At 37.9% G+C, this 26,147-nt stretch overlaps 2 long non-coding RNA genes across 2 annotated transcripts in view; both read left to right on the forward strand.

The window, feature by feature from the left end:
• The window catches only part of Gm30687, a 212,106-nt gene that overhangs the window by 3,784 nt on the left and 182,175 nt on the right, over window positions 1-26,147 (forward strand). The window lies entirely within an intron of this gene.
• Gm40428 lies at window positions 1,288-10,947 on the forward strand. The gene is made up of 2 exons (XR_872782.1): window positions 1,288-2,004; window positions 10,420-10,947. It is a non-coding gene; the product is annotated as a predicted gene, 40428 (long non-coding RNA).

Below are 26,147 nucleotides of genomic sequence, written 5' to 3' on the forward strand. Positions count from 1 at the left end.
CTCTGTCCTCTGTTTTTCTGCTGTAGGTCTGTAAAGATGAAATCATAGAGGGCTATTTCAGTCCCAAGGCAACAGGTCCAAGAATAAGAACTGAAACACTAAGAGTGGTGCTAGACAAAAGAGTCAGGGAGAGGACTCTAGACAACACCCAGCCAGAGACTGGACCTTGACTTGCTGTGACCTCTCTCTGTTTTTAGTGGCCATCTGATTTCAGATAAAAGCACTAAAGTATCAGGCTTTTCTTTGTGACCCTGAAGAACTATCCACATATTTTGTTTGGCCTAGATATTTTAAAACTGTAGTGAAGCATTTTAAAATCACATATTTTACAAAGGGAAACTTCCTTGTTTCCTAAAAAAAAAAAAAAAAAAAAAAACCTGGCAAAATCTTGGCCACAGGTGGTCACAGTTTTATCCAATTGGTTATCAAATACCAAATGGTCTGAAAACATTCATTAAATTGACATTATACAGACTGAGTAGGCTATACATGAACACAACATATATGAACACATATATATTCCTAAATATTGAAACATATTTATATATTCCTAAATATAGGAACACACACATATATAATTATATATAATTTATTATATATAATTTATAATATATAATTATATACTATATAATTATATAAATTATAATTTATTATACAATAATAAATATTTAATAATATATTAAATAATATTTAATAGTATAGTAAATATATTTAATAATAAATAATAATTTATTATATACAATTTATATATAATTTATTATATATAATTATATATAATTTAATTTAATTAAAACTGAGGCCATGAATTTGAAGTGGAGCAAGGAGAGGTATGAGATAGGCTAGGAGGGAGAAAAGGGAAGGAACAAATGCTGTGGTTATGATTTCAAAATTTAAAGGAAAAAATTTAAAGTAGAAAAAATAAAAATTAGCTGTCTAACTTTTCCTTGATGTTTCCCACAGACTTACTACTGGAGCCTCTCCTCTGTTCAGTCAGAAAATAATAGAAGTCTGTTTTCATAAGTCAAAATTCATGAATCCATTTTTCCCTGTAAAAGCTCAAGTTCCTGGTCTAAAACTGGACATTTTGGATGACACCTCACAAACTCTTTTATTTCTTCTTAAAGATTCATTTTACTTTTTAATTGTATGTGGGTGTGTTAATTTCAAGTATGTGAGTGTGCTGTGTGTGTGTATATGTGTGTGTGCTCTGTGTGTGTGTGTGTGTGTGTGTGTGTGCTGTGTGTGTGTGTGTGCTGTGTGTGTGAGCTGTGTGTGTGTGTGTGTGTGTGTGTGTGCTGTGTGTGTGTGTGTGCTGTGTGTATGTGTGTGTGTGTAAGTACCAGCAGATGTCAGAGGCCTTGGGTTCCCTGAAGCTGGGTTGTCAAGGGTGGCTGTAAGCCAGGGATGTGGGTGCTGGGAACCAAACTCAGTTCCTCTGCGAGAGCAGTTTGCTCTGACTCACTGAGCCATCTCTCTAGCTCCAAAAGCTCCCACACAAAAGCTCAAAATTTCTCACTGATACTATGCAGTGCACACCGCATAAAGCCTGGTTAAAATGTAGGACACATACACAGGCAGCATCCATACCCATGAGCTGTGTGTTTATATATTCAAACTACATGGATCAAAAATATTGGGGGTAAAAATTTTGTCTTTGCAGGAAAAAAAAGGCTCTTATTTTGCATCAGGTGCTAATAGTTTGGCAATTATTGAGATAGGAATTATATTATACTCATCATGAATAGATGATTTAAACTTTTACTGCATATAGATATGTATTGAGTATATGCAAATATCATGAATTTTAATACAAGAGTCTTAAGCCTCTCTGAATGTGTGTTTGCTCAGGATGGATTTGCTTTGGGAACCAGTCGCTCCCTACATACGAACACTGTATGCGGCCATGGATTAAAGTTTGTCCCTGGGTTTGCAAAAGGGTGGTGAAAGACAGACTCGATTCATCAAAATGTGCTGGGTCATCAACCTCATTAGTATGATTGAAAGGTAAATATAAGCTTGATTGACCACAAATTTAAGTCCCTGTAAAGAACGGAGTTCAGTGGAGGAAAGGGAGTTTATTACTGCTCAACAAAGAGTAACTTGGGAGTGTTCAGAGAGAAAGCTTGAGAAATGTTTCAAACGTTCATGGCTGCCATATCTTATCCATAGCAGACATTCTCACTGTGCAGTGTCCCAGAGCAGCTAGCCCTAAAGCTTCACCCAGAGAGATCACAAGGCAGTGTTGGAAGAAATATGACAGCAAGCAAATGGAGCAGGCCAAAGTCAGCATTTGTGTTGGCTTGCCATAATGTGTCAAGTACCTGAGATAAACAGCTTACACTGAGGAACAGGTCTGTTTTGGTTCAGTTCTATGAGTTTAGACCATTTTTCTTTTCTTTCTTTTCTTTCTTTCTCTTTTTTCTTTTTGCACCCTATTTCTTAGCGCCTGTGGCAGTACAGAACCTCATGACAGGCACATTTGGCAGAGGAAATTGCTCTCCTTACAGCAGCCAAGAAGCAATAAAAGGAGCAGCCAGAGCCTCCGTTTCAAGGACATACCCATATGACCTAATTTCCTTCAACTAGGCCTTACCTCTTAAGCAGCAGTTCTCAACCTGGGAGTTGCTACCCCTTCCGGAGAGCAGAAGCACCCTCTCACAGGGGTCACATGGCAGATGTTCCCATTACAATTCATAACCGTAGCAAAATTACAGTTACGAAGTAGCAATGAAATAATTTTATGGTTGGGGCTCACAACATGAGGAACTGTTTTAAAGGATCAGAGCATAAGGAAGGCTGAGAGCCACTGCTCCTAAGGCGTGTGTTACTTCTCAACATCACCATAAGCTAGAGACGAAGTTTTGGATGCTTCCAAACACAGTAGTGTCTCAGCAAGTACTCTGTGAGTGCTGGAAGCTGGGATGGTACTAACATTTCCTCAGTTGTAGTTTCTTGCCACAAGTAGGCATGGAAGACTGCTTGTCACTTAGCACCGTTGTACTGAATCTGTTTCACCTGAACTTCATATGAGATGTTTTAAACTTTTTAAGCCATCTAACCTGATGTTACTACATAATGAGAAGCATATATATACATACACATATATATACATACACACATATATATACATACACACACATACACGTATATATATGGAGAGAGAGAGAATGTATATAATTTTCTACCTTTATTACAAATGCTCCTCAAAATAGTTTCATCCATTTATCACAGTTTGCCTATATGGAGTAATTTGTCATTCAAAGGCTCCTTTGTTGCCATAAAAATAGTGTAGAAATTAAGGAAGAACAAAATATCTGCACTATTATAGTTAATAAAAATCTTAATGATAAATACAGAAAACTACTAAATGCTCAATTTTGTGGTAAAATTGTGCTCAGGTCAAATCAAATGGATATAAATATGAAATAATCTATATGTATATAAATATAGATGATCACACAAAGTGGCTCAATCTTTGTATATCTTTATATATTTTAAATATGCAAAGAAACACTTATAAAATTGACATACTCTCATAATACATATACTAAATGTTGATAATTTGGCTATTTTAACTTCCTAACACTTAAAAGTAATTTGGGAAAACATGATCTAGAGAAATCTTTCAGGAAATATTACTGGTAGAAATTGAATTCATACACTGCATTTCCTTAGAAAACATTTCGTTTATCAAGCAAAATTATTTTCTGCTTCATTTGGCCCTCCTGCTTCCCTAACACAGGGTTTCCTGTTTGCCTCTGTCTTGTCGTGACTGTTGTATCTGCTGTATTAGCTGTTGCCGGTGATAATGATCATAACAAAGATAACAATGAAAATAATTTGCTTTGTTCTCTCTTTTGTGTTCAAGTTTCTAGAAGATGTCCACAGTAATAAAACAGTATGAATTGCTACAATTAGTCACACTTAAAATTATACACACACATATCATTAAGTTAAAATAGTGTTTATGGTAGTTTCCAGCAGTTAAATGGGAATCAGGTGCCATTAATAACCATGGCACTTAGGTAAAACTCTTCCATCTAATTTAGTTTTGTTATCTTTCATCATGGATGTGGCTATCAATGGATAAAATAACTGTAATCTTGGGAATGTTTTTTCTTTTTCAAGATTGTAAATATAGATCTTCAGATTAAAGTAGCAAATGACTCCTAAAACAGGTATATAAGCTAATTTACAGAGATTAATTCTGCCGAAGCTGAATGACAAAAAGAAAACTTTCGAAAGAGAGCAATATTGGAAGATGGTCCTCTATAAATAGGACGTAGCGTACAGAAAAGCCTCTGCTAATGCCCAGAGGTCATACATTCACAGAGCTGGACCTCAGTGCTCACAGAAACAGTACATCAATTCACAATTCTACACCAAATGCAATGTGGGCACAAGAAACACACTTCCATCTCAACCAAAAGAAGTAGTGCTTCCTTCCACTATACCCATACTTAAACCCTTGAAGGGAACATTTTAGTAGCTCATTCCCATAACTCTGGTCCCTGAATGTTGCAGTAAATCTCTCCAACCCAAATATGCCCTAGCAATGAAAACACAACACAGTTAATATTACATTCTGTACACCTAGATTGGGCGGATCTACCACTACACTACCATCTTCCACACCTTATGAGACCCCTTAGAACTTATAGTTTCTCCAGGCCATGTGCTTCTGCTCTGCTTTCCCCCCCCCCTCCCTCCCCCACCCCCTCCTCCTCCTCCTTTGAGCCCTCTTCCTCTTCCATTTTCTCCTTCTCCCCCCACCCCACCTTCCCTTTTACCTATCCAATCATCAGCTCTCCTTTATTTTACAAATTAAGGTGGGAAGCAGGTTTATAGGAAATCACCTGAGTGCTGACTCATTCCTTGTTCTCAGCCACACTCAGGAGAATGGAATTAACATCAAATATAATTAGCCCCAGGGCTATCTGCAACAGTGTCAAGTGGAAGGATTAGAAGTTTGAGGACAGCCAGCCGGGAATACCTAGTGAGTTGGAATACAGCCGGAGCAACTGGAATAGCAAGACTCTGTCTCAAAAACAAACAAACAAACAAACAAACAAACAAAAACAAAAACAATGATGCATAATAAGCATAAGATTCAACAATACAAAATATATGAACTGTTACTAATATAAGTTCAAGAGGGAATAAAATTCCAAAATATTTAATATATGAGAAAGAAAGAGGGTGATTAGTGTTAAAGCATAATCTATTTACCACAATTCCTTTCCTCAGCTCCAGAAGAAAAAATATTAACTGTAAACTTAATAAGCCAAGTATGAACATTAAAACTGTGAAATATCAAATAGTAAAATATATATATTCCATAAGCTATTAAAATGAATGTGTAATTGCTCCAATCCCTCAACTGATGCAGCACAATGAAATGAGCGAGGGGCCCTAAAGGAAAGGCACAGCTGACAGTGAAAGCAAGTGGAACAATTATCACAATCTGCAAAATAAAGTTATTAGTTAAAGGTGGGCTTTCCTGCTAAGAGTGGTGGTACACAATGCAACCCTAGCACTTAGGTGCTAGAACAGCAGAATCTCAAGTTCAAGGCCCACCTGGCCTAGTGACATGACCCTGTTTCATTAACATGAAAACTAATAAAAGGATAGTCTCAGGTAAGAAGAGAAAAACCTCAACTTAAAACATTTAAAAATATATATATATAAATAATCTCAAGATACTTATTAGTCTTCCAGATTTATAAATCCATTAACTCGCTCTCTTTTTAATTTTAAATGGTTTTTTATAAGGTTGGAAAATTTGGTTCCAAAATAATACTGAATAACAAAGCAAATTTTAGTTGTAATAATCACTTTTACTCTCTTAATCTACATATTATGAATTCTATTATATATATATTATTCTATATTGTTAAACTTATAATCAATAATAAAACTGCAGTCAACAAAACTAACTATACCACCTACTTTGTGGCATGCTGTGAACATCTGCCTAGCAGCTGTTATTTGGCAGCACCAGGGCCAGTATGACTCCACTGTCAAACATTCACTTCTAGTATCTAGTGGAATTATAAAGCTTAAAACTCCTTTATTTATTAGTCAGACTTCACAGTCGGCACAGAGCTAGATCATAGTAGCTCTGTTTGCTGAAAGAAATGAATAAGTTATCCGAACGCACTCACAGCACCTCATGACTTCTTGATGTCCTGTGATGCCAATTACCCTGCATCTATAAAGACTTTATGAAATGAGTAGCAGGCGTGATGACATCAAACCATGCAGCCACAAGTGCTTATGCTTTCTTGGCTACTTTTTGCCTGTGCAAATACACCAATACTCTTGCAGAAATTGATAGCAATGACAAAAGTGGCCATTAAGCCAGCTGCCCAGAGTAGTTTAGGTTGTAATGTGTGTGAAGGAGTAGAGGGAAGGACTTTATTTTTGCTTTCATCTTACATTGTGAGTTAAACAGCATTTTTGATCTAGCCTGATATGAACAATGAGATATTATATCTAATGAATATTTCACAATGGTTCTATTTGACATTATTTTTATTTTTTAATTGTATTTTTATGTATGAGCATTTTGTCTCCATGTTTGTTTGTGCACCAGTTGTTTGCCTGAAGGGACAAGGAGAGGATATTAGAGCTCCAGAACTGGAGTTACAAATGACTGTGGCCACCCTGCCCCCCCAAGCAGGTGATAGGGATTGAGTCTGGGTTCCCTGGAAGTGTTCTTAGCCACTGACCCATCTCTCCAGCTTCTTAGTCTTATTTTAAAAGTCTCTTCTTTTTTTAAAAGACGGGATGCAATTATGATATGAAAGAAACAGTGTCATTGGATTTAAAACATTTTACAAATTAAAAATAGAGGTCAGAAAAAAATGTGGTCATTTGTCAAAGTCAAAACTCTGTTGAGTGATGAAGTAATGGTTTGACTCCAGATCTCAATATTCAGTATTCTTTTCGTTACATTAGTATGTCTTTCACATGAATCACAACATCTGGTCAAAAATCATGGGTTGAGAAAATTGTAGCACCCAGGCAATTCCCTGGTCATCACGTTTGTGGACACTACAGCACATTAGACCTCTGCAGCAAGGAACCTTCATGTTCCTTTGACATCCTTTCTGGAGATGAATTCTCTTATGTGTTCCTCCAGCCACACTCCCTATATTAATTTTAATGTAAGTGTCTATGACTTCCTGCTCTCCATAAGACTATGAATAATTTGAAAGAGGAAATATTTTGCCCTTGACCTTTATATCATCAGTGCTTAACTCCATGCCTGTCTTACCATAGAGCACAAAGTCTGGGCGATATTCAGTGAGCGTTTCAAGTGGACAAATAAACGGAAAGTCTAGAAGCAAAGTCACAACTCCAGGCCTGTCCTTTAAGATAAATATAAGGCAGAGAATTGATTTTTCTTGTTATTTAGCCTTTAAAAGGGCACCAGATTTTGCTTGATTTTTTCCCCTGGGGAGATTTGTAGTTTCCTTTGCCCAAAGATTTTTGTTAAGGCTAGCACAAGAAAAGCTGGGGTGGGGGTGGGGGTATTTCTCAGTGGTACAGCACTTCCATGGCACGTGTAAGGCCCTAGGTTCAACCCAAGTAAAACAGGAGGTAAATGAATGTGGCAATATCCACTAGGTTTTTAGATTGTTTAAAACTAAGATGAGTTACCATTCTGAATTTGTGCAAAAAAAATGCATAAAGCATGTTTCTCATTTTGTTTTTATGTGTTTAAAAATATAATAACTTTTCCTGAACTGAAAAAAAAGTCGCATCAGTAACTGGAAGCGCTCAGTTATTCTCAAGACTGTACTAACACATTTCCCTTATTTTCTTGCAATTTTCAATCATCACTATGCAGTACAACTGAGAAGAATTGTTTCTAGGAATTAGGAAGTGGCTCCTTCCTTTGATTTCTGTTATAAAACTGAAAATTTTGGCTAATATGCCAGTAGTTATTTTCTCAGTCTATGTATTGGGAAAATAAAAACATGAAACTAGAAGCGCTATTTGAAAAATTAAAGGCTCAAGATCACCTCAGTGACCACAGAAGCTGAGCCTATTGTATGGAGCCACTCCCTTGGTGGCTGTGAGCTGGACTCATCCCTAGTGAAAGAGTTCACTCCTTACCTGCACAGAGTCCCATTCTGATGTGGCCACGCATTCTTTCCAAGGTTCCACACTCATGTCCTCTATGGCCTCTCTGTGACTACACACTGCCTGAGAGTTTCCACTCTCTCCTCCTCCATGACACAGAACCCATGAACTTCTATTCCCCCCACCCCAAGTCCCAAGAGACAAATAAGGGGAACTCCCCTCTCCCTGAAGCCCTAGGCAGTTGCTAAGCACTGATAGAGCCAAACTGGAATATAGTGATAATTTAAATAATCAACCAAGCAAGGTTATAAAAATGCACTGCTATTTTAGATGGCTAATTTGAGCTGTTATCTTTTTTATATACTTCCATTTGATCAATGGAATTCTCTACATTTTGCTAAGAGCAAGTTAAACAATTCCTCAATGGAAAGCAACATCCTTCATTCTAGACTTTGATCTACAAAGTTATTACTTTTAAAAAAATGAGATTGCAGCAACCCTAAGGTACTGGAACTCAACAATCAATATAGCTTTACTTCCAGAGCTCTAAAAAATAAAAAGAATAAACAAGTATAAATAGAAAGAAGTTATTTAAGACCAGCCTCATTCACTAGACAATTATTTGTGAGTTCCTTTATCATGAACTAGAACTTTCTTTAGTAGCCTATATACTTTTGGATAATCCAATTATAAAACAGTTAAGAATTTCTTTGGGTGGCCAGTGGTGGCACATGCCTTTTATCCCAGCATTCACAAGGCAGATGCAGACAGACCTCTGAGTTGCAGGCCAGCCTGGTTTATATAGCCAGTTCCAGGCCAGCCAGGGCTACACAGAGAAACCTGTCTTGAAAAAATAAAAAGAATTTCTTCGGTAAATCCCAAAGCCAACCTAAAATTTGTATTATTCAAAAAGTCTTATTTTCTGTAAAGCAACATAGTATGAGTTGGAAAAAGAAGTACTTGTCTCAAGAGAACTCAGCATGCTAACTTAGACATTGGCTACTTCATTAACTAGTTGTGTGTGCCTTAGAAGGTCACATAAGGACTCTAGATCTTCCTTATATGAGAAAGAACAGCGACAAGCCATTCTAAGGGCCTTTGCAGTGTAAAATTCAATTAAAACTCTCTTTTGTTGTTGTTTTGAAAACCATACTTTATTTCATGAAATGAAATTTGCATATTAAATAATACCACAGTAGAATGATTTCATGTAGTTTTAAATAGAACAGGGTAAAAAGAAAGAAAGTTTAGAATAAATTTGTTGAACAAATCACAGGGCTGGAGAGATGACTCAGTGTTTACAGCCTTGACTGCTGTTTCAGAGAACTCAGATTGGATTCTCAGCACCAACATAACTGTCTCAAAACCATATATAACTATGGTTTTAGGGAATCTGGCTTCCATGGGTTCCAGACCTATACAAATGGTGTATACATACAGGCTAAACAGCCATACCTATACAATGAAAAATATTTAAAATTTTTAAAAATCATTGTATCTAAGTAGGTCAATGCAACAAATATATTCATTTTAAAACTTCCTTCAAGATTCAAATAAAACAAAAAAGCAAAAAACAAAAAACAAATAGACACACTACAAAAGATCTTCCTTTTTATTTAAAGTAGATGGCTTTTACACAACATTCTGACAACAGTTTCCTCTCCCCTAGCTCCCAAGATTCTCTCCACTTTTCTTTCCATTGGAATTGACACCCTGTCACTCCTTAGAAAACAAATAGGCAATTAAGAATAACAATAATAAATAAAATAAAATAAGATACCACAAAAGCAAACAAGCCAAATCAGGAAGAAACAACCACACAAAACAGAAGAAAAGCAGTCACAGAAAAAGCATAATATACACAACTATGCACAAAGACACACATGTTCATGTACACAGGGGTCTGCTAACAGCACAAAACTGGAAGTATATATGAAGGACATATAAGGTATTTTTTAATGCCCTGTCAAAACCTTATGTGACAAAGAATGTGCAAAGATGCCACTGAGTGTGTTATGTATTGGCCATCTAGTGCTGAGCATGGGCTGTGGCCTTAAGAGTGGTTTGTACACCCAGTGAGACTCCATTGGGGAGAACTTGTTTTTCTTTTGCAATTGGTTGTCAGTAGGAGATAGCTTCTGGGTTAGAAATGAGGGTAGCCCCTTCTCCTCTAGGCGCTGGGACCCCATGTGGTGCAGTCCTATGCTGGCCCTGTGCATTCTGCCACTGTCTCATATGTATCAATTCTGTTGCATTTAGAGGGTTTTGTTTCTTTAGTGTCCTCCGTACCTTCTGACTCTTACAGTCTTTCTGCCTCCTCTTCTACAGGGCTCTCCATCCAAACTCATCAAAAGAGAGATGTTGTAAAACACTGTATACTCACCAAAGGAAAATCCACTAGAATGATGTTTTGGTTCTTAATGTCTGTGAAGCAAGACTACTACAGCTGAAATCACATATTGACTCTGACACACTGATAGTGCGAGATTTTAATATGTGACTCTCACCAATGGTCAGGTTATCCAGGCAAAAGCTAAACAGAGAAATACTGAAGCTAACAGACATTATAAAACAAATGGACCTAATAGATATCAACAGAATAGTTCATCTCCAAATACAAAAGAATATACATTCTTCTCAGCCCCTCACAGAAAATTCTTCAAAATCAGTCACATGCCCCATCACAAAGCACATCTCAACAGATACAAGAAAATTGAAATAATCTCCTGCTTCCTATCAGATTACAAAGAATTAAAGCTGGATTTCAACAACAGAGAGCCTACAAGCTCATGGAAACTAAAGACTCTCTACCAAATGATTATTGACTAGGTCAAGGCAAAGAAAGAAAGAAAGAAAGAAAGAAAGAAAGAAAGAAAGAAAGAGAGAGAGAGAGAGAGAGAGAGAGAGAGAGAAAGGAAGGAAGGAAGGAAGGAAGGAAGGAAGGAAGGAAGGAAGGAAGGAAGGAAGGAAGGAAGAAAGAAGTAAAAAAACAGAAACAGAGAACAATACAAAGACTCAATGAAACAAAGAGTTGTGTCTTTAAGAAAATCAACAAGCTAGACAAACCCTTTGTCAAAAAAATTGGTAAATGTAAAAGAAGTGGACAAATTTCTTGATAGATAACACTTATCAAAGTTAAATCAAGATTAGGAAAACAGTGTAAATAGAATTATTACCCCTAAGGAAAAAGAAGCAGTCACTAAAAGTGTCCCAAATAAAACAGCAGCTAGGAACCAGATCGTTTTAGTGCACAGAATTCTACTAGACTTTCAAAGAAGAGCTAATACTCAAATTATTCCATGAAATAAAAACAAAAGGATCATTGCCAAGTTCATTTTATGAGGCCAAAGTCACCCAGACACTCAAACCACATAAAAATTCAACAAGGAAAAATTATAGACCAACTTCTGTCACAAACAGTGATGCAAAAATATTCAATAAAATACTTGCAAATGAAATCCAAGACTACATCAAAACGATCACCCAACTTAACTAAGTAGGCTTCATCCCAGAGATTCAGGGATGGTTCAACATATAAAAATCTATCAAGGTAATCCACCATAAAAATAAACTGAAAGAAAAAACCTAAATGATCATCTCATTAGATATGGAAAAAGCCTTTCATAAAATCCAGCACCCTTGCGTGATAAAAGTCTTAGAGAGATCAGGGGAGAAAAAAGAACATACCAAAACATAATAAAGGCAGCCTACAGTAAACCTATAACAAACATTGAATTAAATGGAGAAAAGCTCAAAGTAATTTCACTAAATCAGGAGATAGAAAGATCTCCCGTGCTCATGGATCATGGATCAGTAGGATTAACATAGTAAAAATGGCCATCTACCAAAACCAATCCACAGACTCAACACAGCCCCATCAGTATTCTAACACAACTCTTTACAGACCTTGAAAGAAAAATTCTCTTGGAAATTCATATGGAAAAACAAAGAAACAAGACAAGAAAAACAGAAAAATTAAAACAATTCTGTACAATTAAAAAAATGGAATCAGCTCAAAGAGTCAGACACAAATCCACACATCTATGGACACTGGATTTTTGATAAAGAAGCCAGAAAATATACAATGGGGAAAAAGAAAGCATCTTTAACAAATGGTGCAGGTCTTATTGGATGTCTATATGTACATAGACCCATACCTATAAAGAGAATTTCTTATGTTATATATAGAAAGATCATCTCTCAAGAAAATACTGTTGGCCTACTAGCTAAGGTAGGAAATAGAGAGGTAGATGTTCCAGTACAGAGGCTTTTAGAGATAGAGTAAGGTACAGCATGATTCGCCCCAACTCTGAGGAAGATGGTCACATGAAACTCAAGGAAAGCTAGCTAGTCATGTGGTATGACTTAGTCGGTTAAACGGGGTAAATGAGTTATGAGCTAGCAGAAATGAGCCAAATATATTGACCATTATTTCAGAGAACTTGGGCACAGGTAGAAAACCTTGTGGCCAAAACCAAAACAAAGCAAAAACTTTAGTCCAAGTGGGTCAAAGAAGACCTCAACATAAAACCAGATACACTAAACTTGATAGAAAAGCAAGTATGGAAAACACTTGAACACATTTTTTACAGGAGACAACATCCTGAATAGAACACCAATATCTCAGGCACTACAACCAACAATTAATAAATAGGAACTCATGAAACTGAAAATCTTCCATAAGGCAAATAATACCATCAACAGGACAAAATGGCAACTCACAGAATTAGGAAAGATTTTCACCAACTCAACATCTGACAGAGGGCTCATATTCAAAATGCATAAAGAACTCAAGAAACTAGACATCAAGAAACCAAATAATTCAATTAAAAGTGGGGTACAGAGCTAAACAGGGAATTCTCAACAGTGGAATCTCATATGGCTGAGAAACACTTAAAGAAATGTTCAACATCCTTAGTCATCAGGGAAATGCAAATCAAAACAACTCTGAGATTCCATTTTAGACCTATCATAAAGGCTAAGATTAAAATGCAAGTGGCAGAACAGGATGGTGAGGATATGGAACAAGGGAAACACTTCTCTATTGCTGATGGAAGTGCAAACTTGTACAACCACTTTGGGAATCAATCTGATGGTTTCTCAGCAAATTGGGAATAGATCTACCTCAAGACCTAGCTATATTATTCCTGGGCATATACCCAAAGGACACTCTACCTTACCACAAAGACACTTGTTCAACTATGTTCATATCAGTCTTATTTGTAATAGCCAGAAACTCTAAACTACCCAGATGCCCCTCTGCCAAAGAATGTATATAAAAAATGTAATTCACTTACACAAGGCAATACTATTCAGCTATTAAAAACAAAGACGAATTGCATACAAATGGATGGAACAAGAGAATATCATCCTGAGTGAGGTAACCCGGACCTAAAAAGATATGCATGGTATGTACTCACTGCTAAGTAGATATTAGCTAAAAAATACAGAATACTCATGATACACCCCATAGGACCAAAGGCCTATAATAAAAAAGAAAGATTCCTGAATCACACTTAGAAGAAAGAACAATAAACACAGGAGGCAGAGGGAGGGAGGGAAGTGGATGGGAGAGGGGAGGGGAAGGGGGATGGAGAGAAAATGGAAGGTGTGGGGAGACACAGGAGAGACCGACCAGAGGGCCAGTAGGTGTTAGGGATGAGGGAATCTCTAGGAACTCCCAGAAACCTGAGATGGAGGAGCCCCTGAGGAGCCAATGCAAGTGGCCTTGGCCAAGATGCTTAACAGTAGGAATATGGAACCCGAAGAGGCCACCTCCAGTAGCCAACACAGAAACTCACCTTCAAAATTGTTGGCCTAAAGTTTGTTCTACCTTTAAAAAATACAAAGAAAAAGCATAGTCTAAAGGAATGACCAACAAATAATTGGCCCAACTTAAAACCCATCGCATGGACAAGGACCAATTCCTGACATTATTAAGAATATTCTGTTATGCTTACAGACAGGAAGGAGCATAGCATAACTGTCCTCTGAGAGTCTTTACCCAGCAGCTGATTGAAACAGATGCAGAGACCCACAGCCAAACATTGAGAAGAGGTTGGGGACTCTTATGGAAGAGGTGGGGAAAAGATTGAAAGCCTGAAGCAGATAGGAACTTTACAGGAGGACCAAAAGAATTAACTATCCTGGACTCCTGGGAGCTCTCAGAGGCTGAGTCACCAACCAAAGAGCATACACAGGCTGTGACACATGCGTAGCAGATTGCAGCTCAATCTCCATGTGCGTCACCAACAACTGGAGCAGAGTCTCTCCCTAAAGCTGTAGCCTGACTGTGGCATCTGTTCCACAACAGTACTGCCTTGTCTGGCCTCACTGAGAGAAGATGTGTCTAATCTGGCAGAGACTTAATGTACCAGGGTTGGCTAATACCAGTGGGATTTGGGAGCACTCACTCTCAGAGAAGGGGAGAAAGGATGGGATGAGGGACTCTGTGGGAGGGAGACCTGGAGGAGGTCAGCATTTGGGATATAAATAAATAAATATTAATAAATATTGGCATTATGAAATTTTCAAGAAAATGAATAGAACTAGAAAATGTCCTGAGTTAGACCCAGAAAGACATACATGGTATGTATTAACTCATAAGTGGATATTAGCTGTAAAGTAAAGAATAATCATGCTACAATCCACAGAACCAGAGAGGCTAAGTAACAAGAAAGACTTGATGTTGATCTACTAAATTCAAGAGTCCTGGAATGGAGTTGGGTTTTAGTTAGCACTTGATAAGCTGAAAAACTGAAAAAAAAAACTAAAGTCTCAACCAGTTCTTTTCGGTTATCCAGCAGGACAGTGGTATCATTTGGAGCACTATGTATTCAATGTCGCTTTTCAAAAGATCTGTAGGGCTACGTGGAACTTTTCCTATAAATCTTAAGGATTGAGGTGTCTGGAGTAACAGGACCAGGACTATGCTAAGACTTAGAGGGTTCTGATGTGTTCTTAACTTTAAAATATGGGCTTCTTGCACAGCATAATAATATCCTTAAGGTGAACAAACAAACTGATCGGCCCATGTAAGAGATTCAGTGCCTGCTTAAAGTACTCAACCAACAGTAACAGAATGAGAGTTGTTCTACGAGTGTAGCATAAGCTATGGTTTATGTAGCAACTGAGATGCTTGAATAGATCTGTCAAAATCTATGATCCAGGACCACCTTAAAGAAGACTTCAAATCCTATACTTCTGCTCTTAGATGCCCACTCACAGTACTTCCAACATAATTACATTTCTAACTTCGGCTTGGCAGGACTCGGGAAATTCATTGTAAGGCAACATAATTCAAATGGCAAGCTTACCAGCAGGGAGCAACACAATATAAACACACACAACAGGAGGCCACAGCCTCCTCTTGTATGTGCTCACCAGCAAGTGGTAGAGCCAGTTAGCAGCCAGAAGTAAAGAGAGCTCCCTAAGTCTCCCAGTGCCAGCTGTTTAATGGTTGTCTTACAGAGGGTAGAGTAGAGGCCCCACCTAAAGCTGATTCAGGCATCAAGGCTAATGATGCTATATGTACTCAGCAGAGGAATAAGAGGAAAAGTGATGATTCAAAAAGACTTTCTGGGGAAAGCACTGCAGACCCAAAAGCTGACTTGAAATAACTTGAACAAAGCTACAAGTAGCTTTGGTTTCACTGTGGTCCCTGGAAGCAAGGCTTAAAGATTCCTGAACCCAGACTAGAGCTTACTTTGCTTGAACCCCTCTGCCGACACCAAAGGATAGCCTGCTCCCAGCATCCTATCCTCTTGCCCAGAGATTGATCAAGAGGGAAATAGAAGGGTAAGGACCTCTGTGTTACTAACAGTGAAACATCAAAAGTGGAACCAGGCTGTTATTGATCGTGCCATTTCTTCTTTTGTTCCATCATTGTTAGATTTTGCTAGCAATGTACATAAAGTAAATAAAACTGACTAGCGCCCGATCTATTTTTCTGTCATGTAGAAATATTCAGTTAGCAAGTGAGTTACCTGACTCCTTAAATTTTGCTAGAATTTTGCTTTAAATTATAGATCGCTTTTAGAGTGAGGTTTCTGACAACTTAATTTTCTATGATTATCTGTATTTTATGGTTCTATTTCCACTGAAAACAGATTATTCTATTGAGGGCACTTATATTTTTGAAAAACAACATAAATATTCCTTTATAACACTTCCGTATTTTGTAAATTTCCTTTATGTGTGTGGGTGGAAGTACTTCAGGTTTAGAACACCAAGTAAATCATAGTCCACATTTCATCCTACACCACAATTATTGGTTCATTCTTCTCATTCTACTAATTTATTCAATCCATCAATTCACTCCCTTCCCATTTCATAATAAAATATCCTAATATGTTGGGAATATGGCTTTTAAATGGAGGTATTATTGAGGGCTCTTTTATGCATGTGTATAATGATATTATGCCATAGTCACAATTCTGAACCCGAATTTGTAACTCATCATTAAAATTTTAAAGATATAGACACATTTCCAGATATATATTTATTTGCTTTATATGCTGTCTAGCAGTCTATAATATTCATCTACATTATTTAATCTGTTCCCCTAGTGATGAACAGGCACCTGGCTTTCAGCTCATCATTACCACAAATAGCAATATAATAAAGAATGTAATACACATGCCCTCTTGGGCCCCAGTAAAAATAGCCGTAAGAATTCCATTTAGTAAAGAAGTTGTTGAAAGTCAAGGCACATACTTCACTACTTTCAGATTTCTTTCTGTAGGTACCATACCTCTCCCATAGGCTTCCCTGAGAAAATGTTATGCTTTGAAAAGTTGTTGTTATTAAGTATCAAACACATGAAACTACTTAGACAACCACAGGTAAAATACTAGTGAGAAGTACCTAAAATATTTGTCCAGTCGTTAATTAGACAAATCAGCTTCTTTTCTGAGGAAATTTTGAGTGAAGTAGAAGACACACAGACTATAGTGCAATAGTGAAATGAATGTTAGGAGAATAACCAGTTACTTTCGGACTGGGTATAAAGCCCAATCCATATATAGAACCCAAATCTGGTATAGTTACCCAATTAAGAACATGCATGATGGGAGCTAAAAAGGGGGGGCCCTGGGGAAAAGGGAGAAGGGAACCCATACCATGCTAGAGTTCCACCTATTCTCTGGTCAGGCGAGCGTGGGAGGGCTGCCATACACTTTCAACTCAGCCCCAGGTGAGCATTCAAGCCTCTGACTCACTCTTCAGGGGGTGGCCAAGGGGTAGCCCTACCTGGGAGTCCTGGAGATACTTTCCTAAAGCCCCAGGGGAAGCCCTGGTGCTACTTTGCTAAAGTCCCGGGTTTGTAGGAGAGAGGGATGAGGGAAGGATTCCCAAGAGCGGAGAGAGTGAGCGCAGCGGATTTTGATGAGCAGAGACTCTCTATGGTTTTAGAGCTTTATTGTAGAAAGGCAGGGGAAAGAGAGAAGGTAGGGGAGAGAGAGAGAGAGAGAGAGAGAGAGAGAGAGAGAGAGAGAGAGAGAGAGAGAGAGAGAGAGAGAGAAGGCTAGAGAGGGCTAGAGAGAAAGATTAAGAGGGAGAGAATGAGAGGAGAGGAGAAGACAAAGAGAGAGGAGGAAGAGAGTAAGAAGAGAGTAGTGAGTGAGAGAGCTAGGAGGGGTTGAACAGCCCTTTTTAATGGTCTTTACTGTTGCTAGGTAACTGGGAAGGAGTTTAGCCTGAAGGTCAGAAGCTTGGGACATTATCTAAGTGACTTGTAGCCATGCTTCTCTTGTGGGGGCTGTGGAGGGGAGGGGGTAACTTAGGCAGGAGCCAGAGTTCCAGGAGCATGAGGGAATGCCTCCCATGTCATGTAGGTGAATTCTGACCATTCCAGGGTTCAGACCTCAGCTCAACTGGAGACTAGCCTGTCTGTGCATAGCCCAATTCCCCACATCATGTAGCTAGACAGATATCTCAGTTGGAGTTTATATTGCTGTGATAAACACCATGACCAACAGAAAAGTGAACAGGAAAGGTTTTATTTCATCATACAGCTTGTCATTCATCAGCCAAAAAGACATGAAGGGCAGGAACCTGGAGGCAAGAACTAGATCAGAGACCTTGGAAGGGTGCTGCTTACTAGCTTGTTCTAGCTTGCTCAGCCTGCTTTCTTGTAGTAGCCAGAACCACCAGCCCAGGGTTGGCACTGACCACAGTGAAGTTGACCCTCTTTCATCAATCTTCTATCAATAAGACGCTCTACAGACTTGCCCACAGACCACTCACATAGGGTCATGTTCTCAATTAAGATTCCCTCTTCACAGATGATCCTAGCTTATCAGGTTGACATAAAAATTAGCCAGCCCAACGGGTCCTAGAAGAGAATTTACAATAAGTCAGCTAGCGAGACATGGTATTAATATGACTCCAAAGGACTTTTCATTGTACTTGTAGACTAGTTAAGCTACACCTCAACCTCCTTATTGCACTAAGTGGCAACTAACACAGAGACCAACAAATGGTCAAAATGCAGGAAATATGTGACTGAAGAGTATGCAGCCCTCAACGAGACTTCTATATGAAAGTCATTCCTCTCAGGGAGCAGGGATCGTGGCAGACGGGAGGTGGAAAGAGTGCAAGAGTCAGAGGCAGTGGATGACGATAAGGAAACTGTTTTCCAGACACATTAAAGCAATTGCACATACGAAGTACTTAGTAGTGGTTAAAATAGCGAGCACATGACCTGCATGAGCTTAAGGCAGGCAAAAATCCCATAGCAAAGAAGGCAAGTGGGCATGAAGCTCCACCTCCAGCCGGGTAACTGTTAGTTCTTAGAGCTGCTGAGAGAAGGAGGGTTTGTTTTCTTTAAAGGTGTGGACCCTGGATGGACTAACATGTCCCCAAAGTATATAAGCAGCATAAATTGATCTTAATGAACTGAAGATGAAAATAAATGAAGACACAACATTTGGTAAGTATGGCATGGGGTGGATATAAGAAGAGACAGGAGAAAAATAATACCAAAATACAATGCATGAAATGCTCAGAGAATTAATAATTTTTTTAAATCAAACAAAACAACAACAATAAAGCAGGACTTTGCATTCCAATGGAAAACACTATGTAGCTCAGGCAGTAGAAAACCTCAACCCTTTATATGTTGTCCTTTAGTCTAACACATGAATTTGGTCTCTAGAAAATCAGATGCAGTTAAAATAGCATTGAAACTTCACTACCTCTGTGCATAAATGGGAGCAGAAAGGGTTCTAGCACATCCCTTTTAAAATGAGTGTAACAACTAGGAATGGGCTTATTAAAATTACTGCATTGTGGTAGAGGGCACAATTTACATGTAGGACACCCAGGGTTCAGTTCCCAATACACATAACACAAGGTTCAATCACAGTCACTGTTAATCCCAAAGTACTCAACAATACTTAGGAAAATGCAAAAGCCAGCATTTATAAATAATCTTTGCTTTTACTATAGAAGTTAGTGCCAAATAAAATAAGTTAGGGTACGCTAACATTAGAAATCACTTAGCCATGTGCATGTTTTAAAGTGTTGCCTTGATTGATTGACTGACAAATATCCCGTGGGCTTTCAGAAAGTATTTGGTAAAGCTATGGAAATTTAAATTTAAATCTTACCCTGTTTCAGTATATTTTATTGAAATGAAGGAAAATGAGTGCTCTAGACATAGATGAGAAGTAAAAAAATTCAAGAGAGATTTTTAATTTTTTTTTACCTTCATCTACAGTGAGCTGAGCATTAAAATTGTTTCATAAAGTTTATGAGCAGAATTATACAACCTAGTAATGAAATGCAAATATCTCTGTTCATTAAGGCTCAACTGTTTCATCAATTTTTCAGACATAGTTCAGTGGGGACTGATAATTATATTGCACTATGAAAAAAAATGTTTATTAAGCACCAGTATGAGGCAGCTAGGTGTATCCAATTATTCCCATATAATGTGATTTCACATAGTGATTTGATTTTTATTTACTACTTCGTCGTGTTCATTTTACTGGACTTGATGGCGTTTGGCATATTTTCAAAGTGAATTATAAGTGATAAAAATACATTTAACTACACATACAAACAGTTCCTAGGAATCTTGGTTTGATGGCATTGTAGATATGTATGCAATATAGTGTTCTAAGATTGAACAAAGAAATGTCATCAAATATTTTTTATTCATATAACACACATTACACACACACACACACACATACACACACACAGAGTGGGGGGGCAGAGAAAGACAGACAGAAACAGAGACAGAGACAGAGAGATAGAAAGAAATTGTTTGAACTGCTAGCTATAGAAAAGAATAATATAGGAAACAAGTATGTCAAACTCCTCACTTGCAGATGGCATAATTCTATCCTTTTAAGAAATCTGATTGAATATACTATAAAATTCCTACATCTAATAAACACAACACATTTTCAGAAAATAAAAGCATCATATATTTTAAAAACAGCCTAAATATATTCCAACAGTATACTCACAAAGAAAAATATCCCATTTAAAAGAGCTCTAGAAAAAATAGGCACCTAACTAAAGAAAAGAAAGTCCCTTACAATGAAGTCAAAGAAGATACTAGACAATGAGAAGACTTCCAGACTTCTGGAATGGCAGAATCAGCACTGTAAAAATGACTATAATGCTGAAATTAATTAACAGATTTAATGCAATATTTATCAAAACTCTGATATATTTTATAATTCTAAAGAAAATAATACAAGAATTCATGTAGAACAACAACAATAACAACCACAAAACCAGTCCAAGTGCTCCTGAAGAATAAGACCAATGCTGTAGGTATTCCAATACATTTAAATTATGTCCTAGAGCTGTAGTAAGAAAGTATAGTCTGGTGCTGATATAAAAACAGGCACAGAGAACAATACAGTGGACTAATGGACCCATAAACAAACCAAGAAAACTATTTTTTTGCCACCTAATTCTTGACAAGTGAGGCAAAAGTGTACAGTAGGGGCTGGGGACAGGGGAAATAGACAAAATTATAATCCACCTGCTGAAGAATAAAACTGAATTTATATCTCTCACTTTGCTCAAAATCAATTCAAAATGAATCAAATGCCTTAAATATAAAACCTAAAACACTGAAACTTCTAAAATAAAATACAGGGAATACTCTTCGAGATACTGGGATAGGCACAAAGTTTCTGAATAGGACATCGGTACAAGAGGAACTAGCCCTAAGTGTCAGCAATAATTAAGGATTCTGCAGAGCAAAGGGAACTGTCAGCTGAACACACTAACAGACCTAGGGAGAGGAGGAAATCTTTATAACCAGTTATAACACAGACAGATGGAAAATATTCAAAATTTATAAAGCACTACAGAAATTAAGTACCAAGGAAATAAAACTGTTAATTAGCACACAGGCTAATGAACTGAGTGGACATAAACAAAGAAACTCAAATGGCTCGTGACTATTTGTAAAGGTGTCTAACATCTCTATCATGGAGGAAATGCACAGTACAACTGCTTTGAGTACCATTACACCTTAGTCCAAAAGGTTGTCTTCAATAAATCCTATAGGAAGCACTGAACAGGGTGTGAAGAAAAGGAATTCTACTCACTGCTGGTGGTAGCATAAATTAATACAGATAATACAGAAGTCAGTTTGCAGGTTCCTCAAAAGAAAATCACAAGTAGAACTGTCATTGGAACCAGCCATTTTACATCTGGCTATATGTAGCCAGAGAACTCCATACTCTTCCATAAAAAGAGTCCCCCCCTCCCACAAACACACACACACACACACACACACACACACACACACGCACACACGCGCATACATGCAAGTGAGCTCGTGTGTGTGTGTGTGTGTGTGTGTGTGTGTGTGTTTATTGGGTTTTTTCAGCCCTGGCTGTCCTGGAACTCACTCTGTAGACCAGGCTGGCCTGGAACTCAGAAATCTGCCTGCCTTTGCCTCCCAAGTGCTGGGATTAAAGGCATGTGCCACCACTCCCAGCTTGTTTTTTGTTTGTTTGTTTGTTTGTTTGACTTTAGTAAAGAAGTGGAACCAACCCAGCTGTCCATCAGCAGATCGACAGATAATATAAACATTGCACTTGTATAAAATGGAATATTATTCCTTGTTAAAGAAAATTGAAAGTTGAAGAGAAATGAATGGACTCAAAGTGTAGACTATTAAGCAAGGTCATCCAGTCTCAGGAAAAACAATACATTTTCTCCATCTTAGGCTGGTTCTCATCATCTAAAAATCTAAACATGTATTTAAGTAAACAAATGTATGCATGAGTATAGTACAGGAGACAGGAGAACAGAAGAAGGTAAATTTAAAGAGATATTTACTTACAAGTTCACATATATAAGACACTTTACATAAGTCCTGTAGCTGAACTCATAAGTATAACACATTTTCAATGAAAAAAATAAATTCTTAAATTGGCAGCACTCACATGTGATTCCATGAGGAACCTTTACTGGGATATCTAAATTTCAAATTAAGTTATCCATTAAGTATTCCTGTAAGATGTGTCTCTTTGTAAGTACTACTAAGTACACCCTCATCTTTAAGCAAGAATTTTAGCGACCCAAATTATACAGCATGAAGATTATTAGAGGTATGTTTAAAATATCAAATCATAAAGGTCTACGCACTCCTAGGCTTAGCTGTAGCTGGGGACAATCCACTGGCTTTCCCTAGCGAGTCAGCATCAGTACATCTGGGGCCAGCTCCAGAGATACAGTTCATTCTCAGGTTTTCCTGGTTAAGTACAGTTCACCCACCAGTACTCGCTGGTGAGTGCCCTCAACCTGCTGAGTCAGGCCTAGATCCAGAGGCACTGCTTGACCACCAACTTTCCCTGGTGAGTTTAACCACGCCTGCCTGCACTGGTGAGGAAAACCAATTATCGTCCTTTTCCTAAACCAGTATACAAAATGCATTCTAAATGCTTGTCCTTGTACCCAAATATAAGTGGAACATTCACCCCTCTACAAAGAAGCTTCTCTTTGTAGCAGACAGAAGCCAAAATACACAACTGGTCAAAATGTGAAGAACAATTGATGGGTGGCAGTGACCATCCCTAGTTAATCCATCAACAATGCAGCCCCAACACCTAAGCTCAGAGGACCTTTTGGAAAAGAGGGAAAAGTGATTTTGAGAGCCAGATGATCAGAGCTTCTGCCATGAGATAATATTCTGTACATATGGCTGGAAACCGCACCTATGAAATCTCAAAAATATAGTCAATGGAAGAAGACCTAAATGAAGACAACAGCAGTTGACGAGCCAAAGTTGATAGGGAAATTCTTACAAGGCTCCACCCTAGATAAAGAGTTAGAGGCAATTAATGGCTATAATCTGAGAGAGACAGAATCTGTTGTCTGGGACAGCATCCACTCCCATGCTATCAGCCCTAAGCGTGTGCGCGCGTGCACACACACACACACACACACACACACACACACACACACACACACACGCACACACACACACATATTCAGGCAAAACTAGAGACCCAAAAAGGCAGTATTTTACAGAGAGAGAGAGAGAGAGAGGGAGAGAGAGAGAGAGAGAGAGAGAGAGAGAGAGAGAGAGACGGAGGGAGGGACGGACAGAGGGAGGGACGGAGGGAGGGGAGGGGAGGGGAGGAGAGCAGAGGGGAGGGGAGGGGAGGGGAGGGAGAGATAGAGACAGATCAGACAGAGAGATAGAGACAGACACCAAAAACAATAATTAAAGAAGAAATCATGGTCTTGAAGGAAGTTGGAGGAACACAGAAAGAGTTGGAGAGGGGATAGAGAATGCTGAAAATTACGTAAATAGAGTGGTCATGCATTAAAGTTTCTAAAAATTTAAATCAAATAACTTTTTTTTATCAACTAACTTTTTAAAACTCATAATTTTGAAAACCCTGATGATATCTGGGAAGGCTGATTTATTGTCCCTGAATTTGAAAACACTGAGAAACTTGTTTATTTTTTTATGTATGTTATGATTCCAAATTGTATCATTGTTGATGAATAAATGTAGTTTGTTTTTAAGACATGTAATGTATATCTATTTACATATAACATATACATATGAAATATATGTAATATATTTTTCATTTTTCATTATATATTGTCCATTTAAGCCTTCATAGGCCTTTGACCTTAATATTAGAATTACTAATTTTAGCAAATCAGATATTAGGCATTCCATGTTTCTTTATCAACCTTGATTAACAGCATAAAATACAGTACACGATGAAAAAAACTATAATATCAAAATGAATTCCCACCTAAGAGGGATTTACTCTATAACCTCTAATGATCATATCATTGTTTCACTTTTTATTCCTTCTTGTTTGTGTAGTCGATGCAGGGGAATGCTATGCCAGAGAGCTAATGCTATGTAGAGAGCAAAGCACAGTTTGTGGGAATCAGTTCTCTGCTTCCACTCTGTGAGATTTGGAAACAAGGCTCTCAGGCCTCGCTTTAGGTGCCTCTACCTGCTGAGCTGTCTTGCCAGGTTCAATCATCTAATTTCAACAGCTAATTTAAATACCATAAAACTCACCTATTCCAAATGTATGAGTCAAGAATATTTTGCATAGGAGACTGAGTTTTTAGTTTGGGTATGTGTATCTTTCATAGACATTTTAGTCAGAGTTTTGTATATGTATTATTATTGTACATCACTCATGGACTGTACCCCTAGTCCCCTAGAGCCCCTTTCACACCTTCATCCCTTCCTATTAATCCCAGATATCCCTTTAGGCAGATCCAATTCAACTGTTGTGATTTTAAATATCTCTATAAAAATCTAAGAATCACAAATGAGGGGAAACACTTGGTGTTTATCTGAGGTTCGCTTAGTTTGCCTTCCATGATTATCTACAGTTGCATGTATTTTCCCATAAATGGCATAACGTCACTCTTTATGTGGAATGCATGTTGGGGTCCAGTTGAAGTTCCACTTCCTCCCTCTCAGTGTGTCCAGATACCATTGCATACTGAGTTGGAAGGTATAGATCTTCAGTGAAACAGCTCTCTTAATACACTCAGCTTGTGAGTGTATTAGCCTATAGCCCTGAACCAGGGCTATATATGGACCTTGGAGGAGAGTAGGAAGGAGTTTTCAGGATAAATGAAAATCATTGGCTAGAGCTTAAAGTACTGTGAATGCCTCATTTGTACAGAGAGGCATTCCAAGAATCCCAGGTACTTGCTGGGCAGAGGAAAAAGAGGAAGCTGAACTTTTAGGTCCAGCAAAGACTACTACCAGGTTGAGGGCCCTGTGGCTGGGCTCCCCAGACAAGGTCAGAGAAGTGTAAAGAGAGTCCTCCATTTTGCACCAAGCTCAGAGGAGCTATCTGGTCATGGTAGACTGAGAATTTAATTAGCAGGGTTTCCCCAATAGAAACAATTTCTGTTGGGTAAATATACTCCCTTTTCCCTATGTGTTGTTGGACAAGCATGCTGTTTTCATAACTTTGCTATTGTAAATAGCCAAACAAAATCACTAATTCACAATATCTCTGCAGTCTGTTGGAGTGGAGTCCTTTGGGGCTCATATACACTGGTAGGAATATAAACTAGCCTAGCTATTATGAAAATCAGTATGGAGGTTTTAAAACCCCACAAAACGAAAAACAGATCTTTAATATAATCTATATGAAGCTATATAACTTTATTTGCTAGACATTTATATTCCTAAGAGTGTATGGAAGCTCCCTTTTGTCCATATCCTTGCCAACATTTGTTATTTTTTTATTGATTGTTATTCTGACAGGGGTAAAATAGAATCATAATGTGATTTTAATTTGCTTTTCTCTGATAACTAATGAGATTGAACATTTTTGTATGTTTTTTGGCAATTTGTATTTCATCTTTTATCTCATTAGCTCATTTGTTGATGGAGCTATTTGATTTCTTGTGAAGGGTTTTTGAGTTCTTTATATGTTATAGATATTAATCCTAAGTCCAGTATATACTTGGCAAAGACTTTCTCCCATTAGGAAAGATGCCTCTTCCCTTAGCTAACTCTTTCCTTCACTGTAGAGAAGACTTTTAACTTCATAAAGTCCCTTTTATCGATTGTT

This window comes from Mus musculus, chromosome 12, assembly GCF_000001635.26.
Source record: "Mus musculus strain C57BL/6J chromosome 12, GRCm38.p6 C57BL/6J".
NCBI lineage: Eukaryota > Metazoa > Chordata > Mammalia > Rodentia > Muridae > Mus > Mus musculus.